Source organism: Hemitrygon akajei, chromosome 5, assembly GCF_048418815.1.
Source record: "Hemitrygon akajei chromosome 5, sHemAka1.3, whole genome shotgun sequence".
In the NCBI taxonomy this organism is placed as follows: Eukaryota; Metazoa; Chordata; class Chondrichthyes; order Myliobatiformes; family Dasyatidae; genus Hemitrygon; species Hemitrygon akajei.
In genome coordinates, this window is record NC_133128.1 from 161753442 (window position 1) to 161771098 (window position 17657).

The 17657-nt window shown below is 37.8% G+C and overlaps 1 long non-coding RNA gene across 1 annotated transcript; it reads right to left on the minus strand.

Annotated features, from left to right (window-relative positions):
- Positions 1-513: 513 nt before the first annotated feature.
- On the minus strand, positions 514-16171 carry LOC140727394 (uncharacterized). Its single transcript, XR_012098841.1, has 4 exons — positions 16066-16171; positions 3645-3801; positions 2455-2543; positions 514-788 (listed from the first exon to the last, which is right to left on the minus strand). It is a non-coding gene; the product is annotated as an uncharacterized lncRNA (long non-coding RNA).
- Between the last annotated feature and the right edge of the window lie 1486 nt (positions 16172-17657).

Consider the following 17657-nt stretch of genomic DNA (forward strand, 5'->3'; position numbering starts at 1 on the left):
ATATTTAAAGAGTACCCGAACTGAAGTTTGGTGCTTAATCGTCAGCTCTACTTGGACTATCATCTAGCATCTAGATCAGTACCCTGTTGTCATTTCAGTCTCGTTTCATGTTTCGATTCTGGTCTTGGATAATATTAATAATATGTTTTATGATATTCTGTATTGACTGGATACTGCGTCATTGCTTTAATTTTGAGTAGCATTTGGGTGATAATTCAATGAAATGAACGAACGCAAGTGTATGTAGAATGACACAATCATATGATATGGGGAGCAATAGAAACTCGATATTTATGATTTATAGAGAAATTGGCTTGTGGATAGTCATCAGGAATAACATCCTTCATAACTGTAGGACTGCCTGTTGAAGAAAAATTATGCTAGAGACCAGTGTTCAAGTGGTGATACCTTTATTCAGCATGATATCATGGAGAGCCTGCAGAAATGTGCAGGGCTCTGAGTTACAGCACAATTTTGCCATTTATTTATACCGATGAACGGGTAAATATTGGCATGCAAGTGAATCTGTCATACAAGCAGATATACGTAACCAGGAGCAAACAAGTACATCCTTGGCACAGGGTATTTTTAATCATAGAACAGACAAGTGACTAAATCATGAGTGCATGTTCCTTTATTCAGCCATCGACACTCGGTGCTGCATCCTGATTATGAAAAACCGTGTGCAGGTCTAAGCTTAGGACATTGGGTGACAAAGTTCAAATAGAAAACTGCAAGTTAACTACTTCATTCATTAACCCTTTTGCTGACCTCTTCTTCCACACTGCCTGTAATGACAAAAATAATGAAGGAAGATGAGACAGTGTGTTAAATATAGCTGTATTTTTAGAAGCTTTATCTTGATATAGCGATATTATAACTTGCTGAGGTGAAAATAACTATACCTCATTTTCGTCATCTACTATTTGATTTAAATACAGAATCTATTCTGTACTTATTCTTGTAACAGCAAGATCACACAGCTAATTGATTTTCCTGAGCTTTGAGTCTGAAATAATAAATCAGTTTCAAGACAATAAACACAGCAGAAGATGTGAATTTAGAATGCTTATGTTATTAAATTGTGCCAGTATTTTCATTTTGCAGTTCCACAAAATTGTAATGACCATCAAGCTGTTCAATAATAGCTTTTCTTTAAATTGCTGTTCATGCTGAAAGTCCTCATATTCATAACAAAACCTCATTCTGAAAAAAATGTACTGTACTTAATGCAACACACATAATGCACTTAGTGTCACTTTTCCTCATAAAAGAGATCATGACATAAATTCTACATTGCAGTTCACAAAGTCCATATTGCTTCAAAACAAAGTCAAAATTGTGCCAGTAAAGAAATGATTAAAATATCCACTTATCCAGGTATAGGTGAGGTATATGTCAGGTATCAGCTTATCTTTGATGGTCCTCATTTTAGCTTTTGATGTTTGAAATCATTAGCTAATGATATTCAAATTCTTACAGTTGACATTACATATTTTTATCTTATCACCTTTTCCTGAAAATCTACCACTGTCATAAAAATCTATTATTACTTAATCTTTGTAAACTGCACCACCACCTCCAGTCTGTCTTTTTCTTTGTAAAGCCTTTGAATTTTCCCCCCAAATCCCTCTCTGCCTTTAATAAGAATAAAAAATGTATAAATAATATATTTAGCAAGTCAAGAAATAGCTCTCAGAAAAATAATAGCTAAGGTTTCAACTCGATCATCTTTCATAGGAAATGGGAAAAATGGAAAATGCACATCTTTTAAGCTGCAGAGGAGGAAGGATAGACAAAGGAAATTGAGAGGAATACTGACTGATTGACATAGATGGTGTTGGTACTGGCTGACAGAGTACGCTGAATATTTGTTAATCCCAGCCAATCCATCTGGAAATTTACAAATTAACTGCGAGAAGACAGAAAATTAAGTAATCCTGGAACTGTGAGATGAAAAACACAAGTGACTATTGGACATCCAAAACAGAAGAGAAAGCAGAAAAATCAGGCCAGGTAAGTTACAGATCGCACCACCAGGTTCAGGAACAGTAGCTACCACGCAACCATTAGGCCCATGAACATAAGGGGAAATCTTCACTAAACTTCACTTGCCCCATCATTCAATGATAACACAACCCATATAACAACACACACAAAATGCTGGTGGAACACAGCAGGCAGCAGGCAGCAGATTTCCTCGTGTTTACTCACACAACCCATATACTCACTTTCAAGGACTTTTCCTCTCATGTCCTCGATATTTTTGCAACTTAATTATGTATGTATTTGCAGTTTGTTGTCTTCTGCACTCTGGTTGAACGCTTTAGTTGGGTGATCAATCATTGACTCTGTTATGGTTACTATTCTATAGATTTGCTGAGCATATCCGCAGAAAAATGAACCTCAGGGTTGTATATGGTGGCATGTATGTACATTAATAATAAAATTTACCTTGAACTTTGAATAAGCCACAAGTAAGTTTTTGGTGGAGGTGGATGAGAGAATCAGGGAGTCACAGTGTAAATCATTCACTTGAAATTCTGCAAGGAGAGAAGATGTTATATCTTAAGCTTGCATCTCATTAAGGTGATGGAAATTGTGGAAGATAATCCATTGAATATGGTGAGGATGAATGGCAGATGACAGGAAACCCATCTTAAACACAAGAGAGTACCACATTCAGGATTCTGAAGGAACTCAGCCAGTACTCATTATTTAATTTAATTTTTGAATATACTGTATGCTATATATTACAATGTACTGCTGCTGCAAAACAACAAATTTCATGACCTATGCCTGTGATGTTAAAACTGATTCTGGTTCTGAAGTCAGGCAGCATCTATGGAAAGGAATAAACACCCATGGAAAGGAACCCCATCCTTGTCCTGGCTAGAAGGAAAGGAAATGAGAGCTAAAGTAAAAGAAATGGAATATGTCAGTGAGGGCTTAGTCAACCAGAGGTGATGCAAAACCATCTGGGAATGGTCATTTTAGTGTTTCACTCTGACATAAAAAGATATTCAATTGCATATCATGAAAAAAATAACATGACACTATTCATTTTCTAGCAAGAGAGCTCCAATACCTTACAGCACAGAATGAAGCCGCTCAGTCTAAAATTAAATTAGTGCCTCTCTTGCTCATGGCTCCCTAGCCAGACAAAATAATTGCAGTCATGTTAAAGCCATTAATTAATCTGCCATTAATCTTAACCCTTTACCTGCTGTTGCATCTTTCAACATTATTTTGATGCTGCTACATTTTTCCGGTGGAAATGTTTATATGCTTCAATATTCCTGCTTGGGCATGTTATGTTGGTGCCAGAATGTGTGATGACACTTGTGGGCTGCCCCAGCATATCCTCAGGGTTGTTAATACAAACAACGTATTTAACTGTACGTCATTTCCTGTACAAGAGTGTAAAGGAGAGTGAAATGATTTCTACTCTGGATCATGAGAGGTTGTGTGTGATGTGCACTTCCAGGAGTTTGAACCTGCTTGCAGTTTCCACTGCTGTGCCACCGATGTAAAGAGGAGTGTGAATGGTGCACGAGTTCGTCTGAAGTCGGTAACCATCTCTTTTGTTTTGTTGTCATTAAGGACTAGGTTATTGCCTTGCTCCAGGCCTCATGCTCATTCACCTCCTGTCTGTAGGTCACTTCATTGCTGTTGGCGATGAGACCACGACTGCTGTGTCGTCGGTGAACTTAACAAAGTGATTGCTCGAGTGTTTGGCTGTGCAGTCACATGTGAACAGAGGATACAGCGATGGGCTCAGCACACAGTCCTGGGAAACACCTGCGTTGAGAAAACAGAGAGGGAGGAGTAGTTTTGCAACCTCTCTGTGAGGTCTGTTCGATATACAAGTGGTAAATCTGTATCAGGAATAAACCTTAATGAATTACTAAATTATTAAAAATCTTTTGCATCTGTAAAATCAGTGACTTTCCATAAAATGTATAACATTATAAAATTTATCAGCTCCCAAATACCATTCAAACAACCATCCCTTTCAAATCACCATGTTACTCAATGATTTCTTGTTTTACCTGATGAGGCGTATGGTCCAACATGATTGAGAGAGTAACCTTTCTGATGTTAATACATTGGCCGTAGGAAATCCATTGGTCGATCTTTAAACCTGGCATTCATCTAATGTGTTTTGAATGTTCCAGATTACAGAGATTAACTAAATCATTAGTGAAGTTATCTTTGAAAATGATGGCAGCAGCTACTATGCTACAAAATCAACCTATTTTCATAAATAATGTTTGTACATTCCATCCATACTTATAAGGTAGATCTACTTTGCATTTTGCTGCATGAATAGGATGCTTCACATATATGATTTATGAAACTTATAGGCCTCAAAAGGAGGCAGTTTCAAATAATTATAGCTTATCTATGTTCATATAATAGGATTATAAGTTAATCGCATAGGTAATAAGTCTTTTGATCCAATTTCTATCCGTAAGTCATTAAAGGGCAATGGAAATATTAATAGCATCATCACAAAGGACAAGTTTAAGCAAAAGCGCTTTCAATATATTCTTAACCTACTAAATACGATGTTATATTTGGAGCATGGAAACTCGATTTCTTTTTCAGAATAAAAGAAACAAAGTAAATTAAATCAGAAAGTACATACAGCAGTTACCAACAGCATGTTCAATTTTGCAGCAGTATAGTGTTATATATATTTCATTTGTTAGCAGAGTGATGATTAGCTGTAAAATTAGTTGCAATGAACATTATATGAGGTTCATTGCAATTTATGTTAGTAAGTCACACTTGATAGCTGAATCTGGAGCTTTTATTGCTGTTATTTAGCATTAGTTTGTCTACTTTTTGTGAATTAAACTTGTCAATTTGAAATTTTATTTTAAATCCATAATATTTATCTTCATTTGATAATTAATATTGTTGAATTCACAACAAATCTGAATGACTGTTTTCACAGAAAGAGAATACTTGTACCATATTTGGAGTCATGTTTCATGTCTTTTTACAAACTTGCACTCCGTGATCCTGGCCAGTTCAATTCTTATCCAAAAGCTTCAAACTTTGAGCCAATTTCAACAGAGATTATAGTGCAAAAGTAATCACAATTTTATGCTGGTATAAGATATTTTACTGAATGAGTGAAATCTGCTGAAACTTGTATAATATGTACCAGCCAAATCTTAACTACGATCTTCCAAAGAAGTGAATACCACTCTTGTAATATCCAGCCTTATCATCACTTCCTACAATTGTGCTGCCGTGGCACAGTTTCCATTAGCTTTTCTGACCTTTCATCTGTGAATCAGCTAACGCTTTATATGTGCTTTTTTTGAAAAGAAATAATATATTCTAGACTCATTACTACTCATTTTGACAAGAAATAATACTCATTTAACCTTTATTGTCTTGAAAAAATAAACATACTTAGAGAGAAGCCGCATTCCTTTTTGTGGATCTTCTGTGATTTTAGACTACACCTTACAAATGCCTTCACAGTTATCTGAAGTTTGGTTTAATTTTACAAATCCATGTTCTTTTTTATGCTTGTACTGTGTGTGAGATTAAAACAGACAGAACTCTGCCCTTGTGTTTGAATGAACTGATTTGTTTTTTACCTTTCCCTTTTGGCAGCAACTCTCTGGTGACTGTCAGGAAACAGTGAGTTCCAGTATCCCTCCTTTTCCAAGCCTGAGATGTAGTGGTTTCAGCTTTTGCCTGAATAATTGCAGGAAATTAAGAAAGATGGAAATTCATTCCTCGAAGGGGTTCGAAAGATAGCACGGGCACACCTACCTCAGTGGTACATGGCGATGAATGGGAGGAAACTACGTGCATCAAGCAGTTTGTTATAATTGATGGGACTAAAGCAGCCTACATTGTCATTTCCTTAACTCAGTTGATGCATCCACTCCCAGGATGTACCTTCCTCAGACAGTTCCTTTCTCTGGGGTGTGGCACCAGCCCGCTTTGGTGCTTACCATAAATGAGAGCAGGAAACGGAGAAAAGAAGTGTCTCATTTTATTGAGGTAACCATATAGTGATGTTTTTCTTTTACATTCAAATTCGCATCAAATAAGAAAGTGAAATACTGGCTAGAGAAAGGCAGAACTTCTGATGAGGAAACTGCTTTGGACAACTTCTTCGCATTCCACTGGGGGAGACGTGAAACAGGCATTAGTGCATGCAGTGGTGAGTAAACAATGAGTTGGCTGTAGGTGCATAGACCAACATTGGCTGAGAGGAAAGAATTTTCAATTTTTTAAAGGAAGAGTTTTTTTTTTACACAGAGAGTGATGATATTTAGAAGTCACTGACAAAAATGAAGTTGGTGGTATCAGACAGAACATCCACCTTTAAGATAGTTAGATTGTCACTTGAATAGGTGACGCTTTGAGGGGTAAGGATGCAGAGAAGGTGTTGGGAGTGACCTAAACTTGGTCACATCGTGGCCTTACCTGTGAAATACCTCCAGGAAAGAGTGAGTCCAGGAGAATCCAAGAGGATCTCACTTTTCTGACATGATGTTTCATATTTCTTCAACACAAAGATGACAATAAAAGATGAGCTACACTCAACTTCACTCGCCCCATCACTAAACTGTTCCCACAACCTATGGACTCACTTTCAAGGACTATTCATCTCATGCTCTTGATATTTATTGCTTATTTATTTATTAATATTATTTCTTTTATTTCCTTTTGTATTTGCACAATTTGTTGCTTTTTTATTCCACATTGGTGGTTTGTCTGTCCTTTCACTGATGCTATTGTGTTTCTTGTACCTACTGTTATTATCCACAAGAAAATGAATCACATGGTTGTATATGATGACACATATATACTCTGGTTATAAAATTAGATCTTCTTGTTCTTCTCGGGTTGACAAAAGAAAGTGTTGGTAACGCACAATTCCCTCTGAGTGCAAAAGTTTAGCATAAGGTCACCATTGGTGTTCTTTTTGCCTTTACCAAATTACCCCAAATATTACACATCAAGTGGCAAGAGAGGGTACCAGATGTGGAGGTGCTCAAACGTGCTGGGACAGTCAGCGCAGAGTCGCTCATCACAGTCTCTCAGGTGCGTTGGACTGGTCATGTCACAGGAATGAGGGATGATCGTTTACCCAAAGCTGTTTCTATGGGGAGCTACATGAAGGAAAGAGGAAGCATGGTGGTCAGAAGCTGCGCTACAAAGATGTGTTCAAGCATCACATGAAGAACACTGACATGAATGTCAGCACCTGGGAGAAAGATGCTTTGGACAGAAGAGTTGGCGCTGCATTGTCAAGAGGTCAATCCCAGCTATCGAGGAGAAAAGGCAGAAGAAATATGAAGCAGGTCATGAACGCAGACACTCGGTGCTAGACCAGTCAACTGGCAAATGCAACCAATGTGGGAGACAGTGCCAATCCAGTGCTGGTCTTCTGGTCCATAAATGTGCCTGCAGAGACTAAACTCTCATCACAGTCAACATCGAAATTGATGGACAGCCAAAGAAGAAGAAGGGGGTTATAAAATTACTTTGAAATTTGAACTTTAACTCCAGTTTCAATTGCTGTAATCACTTTTTCTTTAACATTACCATTTGGACTATGGTCAAAGTAAAGTTATAGAATAGCATAGTTACAATGGCAGAACAACTAGTAGAACTCCTTTGAATATTCACTATTGGTGCCTGTTCTAAAAACCTGAAGTCCAGACACCCAACATACGTCCCTTTGTCACTGTTGAAGGATGGTACCATGAATATACCACCAACCAGAAGGTTAAGTGACAAAACAGATCTGTCCTTAACTGTCACAAACAAGAGAGAATCTGCAGGTGCTGGAAATCCAAGCAACACACAAACAATGCAGAAAGAACTCAGCTGGTCAGGCAGCATTTTGTGTGTGTTACTGTCCTGAACGGTGCCTCGAGTAACAGGGATACAGTTTTAGCTAATAGAAGGAATATTTATCTACTGTCTTCACCCTTTTTCCAATGGGACAGAATCATATTGTCTCATTAACATGTCTACAGGGTTTTATTTCCTGAAGACTGGTTCTCATTTTAGTTAATTCATAATTATGTTATCTGTACTATCATAACTCTAGAATGACCTGAACAGCAGGCAAATTAGATTAGTGCAGATGGACAAAAAGGTGGTCTTGGATATATTGTCACAGATTCATAGAGCAATAGAGCATGGCTACAAGCTCTTCAGCCCACCGAGTCCATGGCTGTCCAACCAGTTAGTCCCAGATTCCTGCGTACAGCCTTTATCCCGACAAGTCCCACTCCCTCCATGTACTTATCCAAGTGAACCTTAGATGATACATGCCTTCTTTTCATTATTACATCGAGGAGGAGGAGTATGAAGACTCATACTCAACGTATTAGGAACAGCTTCTTCCCTTCTGCTATCTGATTTCTGAATGAGCCATCAATGCATAAACACTACATTGTTGTTCCTCTTTTTGGAGTATTTATTTATTTACTACTGTAACTTTCAGTAATTTTTTGTCTTGCTCTGCACTTCTGCTACAAAACAACACCTTCCATGACAGGTCATGACAATAAACCTGACTCTTATACTGAATTGTTCTCGCCTCAGCTTTTTGTTCTGGCACCATGTTCCAAGTACTCACAACCTTCTGCGTGAAAAAGCTGCCTCTCAGCTCCTTCTTTCCCTTTCTTCCTAGTTTTTGTTTATCTCACGGGCCCGTTTCTATGCTGTGCAGCCCCATGATTCTATTACGTTTAAAATTTGAGTTGGACTCAGAGGAAGGAAGAGAAGAAATCTCCTGATTTGCTCAAATACATGCCCAAGAGCTGCTGCCAGCACAACAAAAGCCTTTAACCATTGGTCCTTTTATCATGGCCACCCTAGAGAGCCACATCAACTGGGTAGCTGACTCACAGACGATCTACTTGAAATAATAGGCTCCTTAGTGAAATCAAGTTCAGTTGATTCAGCTGCATGATATTGGGTGCCATCCGCTACCTAGCCATGAACATGCAGTTTCTTCTTCAAGACATATAATGAGCCTGTAACCCTGTCAAACTGAAGACAAAAACTGAAGATTTCAGAGACAAAAACCAGATGATAAAATTGTTGTCTTAGGGCAAGTTATCTGAGCAATGTGTGATCATCACCCTTTTCTGCACTTGTTATTAGCTGTGGGCTATCACAAACTTTGACTGATTTTCATCTTCTTCCCCCGCGTGGATGCTTACTAGGATGCACATTTAAGTTCAGTGCCTGGTCCTGGGATTGGAACAGTTCTTTGTGTCAGCCCATGGGAAGTATTAACAAAGATTAAGACATGAGGCAGATTTCAGCTTCACCTCATGAACGGTAAGTTTGATTCTGAGGTTCGCCTGCCCTCGGTGTATCGTGAAACTGTTGGTGTGCCTGGAATCCAATCACACAGACACAGACTGGAAGCCCAAACAGAGCTTAGATTCCATTTGAACTTTAATGGCAATGTGCAAGTATCTGGTTTAGTCTCAGAATTGCTGAAGTCCTTCATAGTTTGGAAGCAAGGAAATACTGCAAGGCCATTTGCAAGCCCATACATCTAAATTTCCAGGCCAAATTCAAGGAGGCTGAGGAAGCACCTGTTGAAAATAATGTAGAGAAAAGATTAAAATACTTTGTCACCTCCATGCTTCATTTCAAAGGACCAAATCTCAGAATTCATCTGGAACACACTTTGTTTTATAATACGGTACAAATGGATGCAGATGCTAGAAGCTGAAACAACAAAGAAGCTGCACGAGGAGCCCAGCAGGTCATTCAACATCTGTAGGTAGAAATGAATTGCCAAAGTTTTGTGTCCAGATCTACATTTGGACATTTTAGCATTGATAACATAGATTATTTATGCATGATTCGATAAATAAACAAAACAAAAAAATCCCTTGTTAAATAACAAACACAAAATGCTGGAGGAACTCTGCAGGCCAGGTAGCATCTCTGGAAAAGAGTAAACAGTTGACGTTTCATCAGGACTGGAAAGAAATATGGGAAATCAGAGTAAGAAGGTGGGGGGAGGGGAGGAAGAAGTACAAAGCGGTAGTGAAAGGTGAAACCGGGAGAGGGTGAGGGGTGAGCTGAGGAGCCGGGAAATGGATTAGTGAAAGGACTGGAGATGGGTGGAATCTTACCGGAGTGTGTGGAAGACCAGAGAAAAGAAAAGGGGGAGGAGAACAGACAGAGGTGATGAGCAGATAAGGGGATAAGGTGAGAGAACAAAATGGGAAAGGGGACTGGTGAAGGTGGAGGAGGGGTTATTACCGGAAGTTTGAGAAATTGACGTTCATGCTATCAGATTGGAGGCTACCCAGACGGAATACAAGGTGTCACTGAGCGTGCTCGCTTTGCAACAGTGGAGGAGGGCCATGGATTGACATCCGTGTCACTTGGGTTTCCAGCATCAGTAGATTTTATTGCCCTTGTTAAATAGTTTTTTTCCAAATACGTTAGGTTGGGGAAGGAGCTTTGAGCAGTGTGTTAAATCACTTAAGGTTTAAGCATGTTAAGTGACCTGATAGAGGTGTATAAGATGTTGAGAGGCATTGATCGTGTGGATAGCCAGAGTCTTTCTCCCAGGGCTGAAATAGCTAACATGAGGGGCATAGTTTTAAGGTGCTTGGAAGTAGGTACAAGGGGGATGTCAGAGGTCACTCTCTTTTTCACAGAGAGTGGTGGGTGCATGGAAAGCATTGCCAACGAAGGGGGTAGAGGTGGATACAATAGGGTCTTTTAAGAGACTCTTAAATAGGTACATGGAGCTTAGAAAAATAGAGGGCTATGTGATAGGGAAATCCTAGGCAGCTTCTAGAGTATGTTACATGGTTGGCACAACATTGTGGGCTGAAGGGCCTGTAATGTGCTGTAGATTTTCTATGTATCAATGTTTCTAAGATCAAATATTAGTAGGTGGTTTTCTTCGCACAGGAGAGTGAAGATCTGGAACAGACTTCCAGCTCATTTGACAAATGCTAAGTTACTATTTTCCTTCAAGATAGATTTGCATTTGGTTCTGCCAATTTTGATGAATGAATGAATAAGAATTCCCTTTAGTTTGTTGCCCAAAATTGGGGAGATTAGTTTAGTTTTTTCACCTTTTCCTGGATATAATTTGCTTTCAGGTACTGTGGTGAATCTATCTGCTGTGACTTACAAGGCACCTTAATTATGTGAGACAAGTTTTGAATCCAAGAATCATTACTTCACACAATCACATCCATCAGGACATCCTAACACAAGTTACCATAACTAAAACAATTAAGGTGTTTTCTTTGGTGTAACTTTTATACTGTGTGTTGTTTACATATTGTCGTTGGCTGCATGTGAGCATTAGTCATTTGCTTACTTAAGACTGCTGACAGTGTTAATTGCTTTCTTGATTATAGATGGAGCTTTTGTTCAGGATCTCCAAATGTTTGATGCTGGGAACAATGCCTGGGCTATTTTCTCTCACTAATGTCGTCAGAAGTCTCTGCCTTATTTCAGAACTGAGTGGAATACCATCATAGTCATACAATTGCCCTCAGAACCTTTGAAAGCCAGGCTTTTAGTGTCTGCAGAAAAATTCAAATTGATGTTTTTAATTTTACTCAAAGAATAAAGTAAACGTTTTGCAAGCAATTTTATCCGATTGTTATGTCAGTTCATTGTATACGTATGAATGACGGACTAATGTGTGAATGCTCTTCGCTAGAATTTGTTTTGTGAGAACATTAGGGCGCATTGGAGCTTGGCTCAGAAATATTCAGTCACATTGACAAAACCATTACACGGCCTAACTGAATGGCCTTGAGTTCATATATCAAACAATGAAATAGTTTGACTGATCTTCAATGAAACTGGTAACTCTGTACATTAAATCTATTGTGTTTCTAAGTGCGACTTCAGAACCAAATGATATATTGATTCCTATAACAGGTTTGCTTAGAATACACATGTCTAAAAAGCACTCAGCAGGATGGAAAAGCAACCAATGTAAAAAATACAACAAATTGTACAAGTGCAGAAGAAAAAAATTAAAAAATAAACAATAAATTTCGAGAACATGAGATGAGAGTCCTTGATATTGAGTTAATCGATGTGGGGAACAGTTCAATGATGTGGCAAGTTCAGTGATGCTATCCCTCTGGTTCAAGAGCCTGATAGTTTAAGGTGAATAACTGTTCCTGAAACTGGAGGTGTGAGTAATGATGCTCCTGTACCTTCCTCCTGATAGCAATAGTGAGAAAAGAGCTTGACCTGGGTGGTGGGGGTCCTTGATAATGGATGCTGCCTTCCTGCGACAGCACTCTGTGCGTGATGGGGAGAGCTTTACTCATGGTGGACTGGACCATATCCACTACTTTTTGTAGGATTTTCCATTCAAGGGCACTGGTGTTTCCATACCAGACCATGGTGCAACCAGTCAACATATTCTCCACCGCATTCTACAGACGTTTGTCAAAGTTTTAGATGTCGTGTCAAACCTTCATAAGCTTCTAAGGAAGTGAAGGTGCTGCTGTGCTTTCCTGCTGCTGGGCCCAGAATAAATCCTCCAAAATGATAAAACCAATGAATTTAAATCTGATTTAATCTGATCCCCCGATGAGGATTGGCTCACGGACCTCCAGTTTCCTCCTTCTGAGGTCAATAGTCAGCTCCTTGGTCCTGCTGATGTTGAGAGAGAAGTTGTTTTTGTGCCACTCAGCCAGATTTCACTTCCCCTTCTTTATGTTGATTCAGCCAGTGGCAGTGGTGTCATCAGCAAACTTAAATATGGCATTGGAGCTGTGCTTAGCTTCACAGTCATAAGTTTAAAGCGATTAGAGTAGAGGGCTAAGCACATAGTCTTGTGGTGTACCAGTGCCTATGGAAATTGTGGAAGAGCTGCTGTTGCCAACCCAAACTGACTGGGGCCTGCAAGTGAGGAAATCAAAGAACCAATTGTACAAGGAGCTATTCCAATCAAAGGCTTGAAGTGCATTGACTAGATTTGAGGGGACACTAGTACTGAATGTCAAACTACAGTTGGTAAAGAGAAATAACTGATAAAACGCAGCAACTTATCATAATCGTGTCTATGTATTGATTGTGGCATTCCTTCCTATCCCTTCCTGTCCAAACAGTGTTGCTTCCGTCTTCCATGTTGTTCCTATTCATGTAATACCATTCCCCTTGTATGATCTTAATTTCCTGATGATGATGTTAATGGGTGATCCCTGGGTAATAGCCATTCGGGTTACAGAAATTCACCCCTACAAAATTTACAAATGACTACCCAAACATTTGATGTACAGAATAAAATGTGCTCTCATGGAATTTGTATGGAAAAGAAATAAATAAATCAACTCAATTTTTTTTCAACTTGGGTTTTTTGGTGCACAAGTGGATGTCTCAGCTTCATTGCATAGAATTCACAAAAGGGGCCATTTCCTAAGTCACTTGTATTATGAATACATTTAATTTAGTTACAAGCAAATTATGACTATGACATCAAGAAACCCAACTATAGCAATTGGATTTCTTTTGTTGCAATTTAAAAAAAATGAAACTTAAGTTTTTTACATTAGTCGAGTTAACGAATCCTGTGATAGGGATCAACATAATAATATGGCTTTGAAGCCATACATAGGAATGTATAAGATTTAATGCGCCAATATCAATTGTCATTATTTATATGCTAAACTAATTAATTGTTTGATAAATAAACTCAAGTCATAGAGTGAGGCCCTATAATGATATCATCAATGTGATTCATCATTTCTACGTTATGCTTCAAACGTGCCCATATGTTTTCATGGAACTAATTCCAGCAGGGGACATTCATGAATTAGTCTGCGTTCATATTTACTATTTAGAGATACAATGTGGAACAGGCCATTTTGGCTCACCAAGCCTCTTCACCCAGCAACCTACTGATTTAACCATAGCCTAATCACAGGACAATTTGCAATGACCAATTAACCTCATAACCAGAACATCTTTGGAATGTGGGAGGATACTGGATCACCTGGAGAAAACTCACCTGCACAAGGGGAAGAACGTACAAACTTTTTACAGTGGATGCCGGAATTGAAGTCCAAACTCTGACACCCCGAGCTGTACTAGTATCGCACTAACCACTATGCTACCATATATATGTTTATTTGTGTATACATATATACTATATATGCATATAATGAACCACCAATAATAATCAACTTCATTCTTTGAGTAAATTGAGAGTAAGCAATTTGATTTCTTCTGTGTGCACTGTAGACCTGGCTTTCAACAGATCTGAGGGTAGTAATATGACCTTGGTGGCAATAACAAGTTCCACTCAGCCTGAAATGTGGCAGAGACTTCTGACAGGATTAACGAGAGAAAATAGCCCAGGCACTGTGCCCAGCACCGCGGTGCTGCTCAGAGATCCTGAACAAAAGCTTCATTTGTAAGTAAGCAAATGACCAAAACCAAAGAGCAGCAAAAAACATAATGTAAACTGCATGCAGCATAAAAGTTACACCCAAGGAATTTTTACTTCGTGAACGGAAATATCCTGCCACCAAATCGGAATAGGTGTTACTTAACCTCAGTAATTTATGGAACTGAATAAGTATACAGTACACTTGTTAAATAACTTTTACCTAGCTTGAGCTGTGCTTTTTTTGTTTTAAATGGTGTAATTAATTTTTATAACTGCCTGAAAGCACAGATAACTTCATACTTGCAGAAAATAACATAAGTAATTAATTTTATTTCAAAGTAACGGGTAACATTTTAAGCTCCATTTTTATCGCACAGGTCTCTGCAAACATCATGATTTGCTTCCATGATGATCCAAAAAAAAATTAGAACAAAATTGTAAATGATTCCTGTTGGTTTGCTTGAAATAATGATAAATCAGAGTCATTGCTTCTGAACTTCTGAGGCAATAATAAAAGAGTTCAGTTGTTAAAATGCCTTTTTCTCTAGTCCCCTGGCAGTGGCACTTCCACTAAAAGCAGATACTTTGAGCTTCCGTCCTATTTCATGTTTTTTTGTTCCGCTACCTGAATTAGTTTCCTATTTCTTCAGGGTTACAACATGTTTTTAATCAACATGACCTTCCCTTAGTGGGAAACAATCAGTGGTTTATATGCCATAATGATGCCTCAATTGATAGCCACAGCACATCTACGCTCTTTTTGCATCCCTCTTTTAATTGATACTGCACAGAGATAAAATAATCAAGCATGTTATTGTTAGTATATCAGTTCTGGCAGTTACTTTGGCATGGGTCTCTTAATGTAGGACTTTTTTATATCTACTACTATATCAACTGAATCTTGACATGTAAAAATGATCACCATTAGGGTAAATTACATTGAAGTATTAACTTAAAAATGCCGCTCAAAATAGCAATTAAGTTTGTATGACAATCAACAATTTTTGGAAACAAGAAGCTATTAATTATTTACTAAAATAAAACCATTCAGCAGCTAATAGAGAATCAAATATAGCTTAGCAAAGATATCATGTACCTGCCTTTTGACATTTAATCCTTTGAAATACTGAAGGCAGGGAAACAGAATTTATTTTAAAGAATATTATCCCTGAATTAAAATATCTACCTGTAGATGGTGGAAGGGTATTCAACAGCATACATAGTATAGAACACCTATGCGTTACTCTATTTGAACAAAACTGTTTAATGATAACATATATTTTACACAAAGGTAACAAAAATATTTGATCAGTCTGTTAATAATAGTTAAAGAATTCAGTACTGCAAATGGAAGAGTTAGAAAATATTTCAATCATCTTTGCTACCCTCAATATTAAATATGCAAAAATGCATGTAAGATATGGCTCCCTTTTATACATCTTGACCTTAAAAGAGCAAATAATTGAATATTTGTAGACAAAAAAGTGGCACTTCCACTTCACCCATTATACTGAACTCTAATACACACACACACACACACACACACACACACACACACACACACACACACACACACACACACACACACACACACACACACACACACACACACACACACACACACACACACACACACACACACACACACACACACACCTCACCTTTGCCTCTGTGAACCTTTTCCAGTCGTGACTTCATGCATTCTTGTACGCAGTCGGAATCAGATTGTCAGTCAGTGCAGAATCATGGACAAGTTAGTCTATTGCTCTGAGGTATGGTTATGAGTAGTTCAGAATGTGGTTTTTCTCATGGGACTCTTGCAACTAATTCAAGGAGGAGACTCGCATCTAAGCAGTCTGATTGGATTATGTTTTCTGTTTGAATCAGGAATTAATTAGAAATTATTGAATCTCCATTAATTAAACAAGAAGCCACTTCCCACTAAAATTCACTTTAATATCAACCAACTGATTACATTATATGTTGCATTTATAAGAATAGAACATACTAAATAAATAAAAATGTGTATCACACTCAGAGTAGATGTCTGATATACCTTTAAGACTGAGTCAATTACTCAATGAATTAAAAGGTTTTGAAATTTTACCTAACTATTCACCAAATATACAGCTTGAACTAATTTTGCTCAGTATTTTAAATAATTGGAGACAAATAATATGAAAGTTTCTTTAACTGTTACATTGCATATTAAAGGAGACTTGTTTCTCTAATGATAGCTATTGCAGTTACTAGTTAATTTGAAGATTTAAAGATAGTTTCCATCTCAAATTAAATATACCTTCTGCTTTCTTTTTCTTACATCCAACACCAAACCATGCATTTCATGAAATAAAAGCCGAAAGCCCGATAGTACTCAATTAGTTGGGGGCTAACAGTGGAGAAAGTAACAATGATCTGGTCAATGGTCTTTCCATCAAGACATTTAAACTCTTTCAAATTTTCTCTCACAAATTTGACGCCTGACAAATCTGTTAAGAGTTCTTCAAGTAACAAGCAGGGTGGACAAAGGAGAGGCAGTGGATGTCATTTATTTGGATTTTCAGAAGGCATTTGATAAGGTGCCACACATGAGGCTGCTTATCAAGATGAAATCCTAAGGTGCTACAGGAAAGATACTGGCAGGCATTTATTCCTTTCTGAATTTGCACTCCTTTTTGTCTTTAGCACACTAGTTGAAATCCCAAATTGGTGCAGCCTTTCATTGATTCTATTATGGTTCTTATGGTGTTATGGATTTATTGAGTATGCCCACAGGAAAATGAATCTCAGGGTTGTATATGGTGACATACTGTATGTGTACTTTGTTAATGAATTTACTTTGAACTTTGAATTGCTATAACTACCTACATAACTTTAACACAAAACATAGTCAGGTAAATTTACAGAACCTCTTTGAATATTCATAATATAAAAGGATTAAATGCATAATTGTGTTTTTCATAATTTCATAACTCCAGAATGATCCCTATCAGCCTGGTATATCTGCTTAGACCCCATTCAAGGTATGTTTTATAGTAAGGTAGAAAGGGATTAAATAATCTGAAAATCTAAATGCTGATTTTTGAAACTTAAGATAATTGAAAACACTGAAAATACTCAGCTAACCAAACAGCATCTATGGAATGAGAAAAAAAGTTAATATTTCAGATTGGAGACCTTTTGTCAGAACTGGGAAAGAGAGAAAGCAAGTTAATTTTAAGATGTGAAGACAGTGAGGGAGAAATGGATAGAC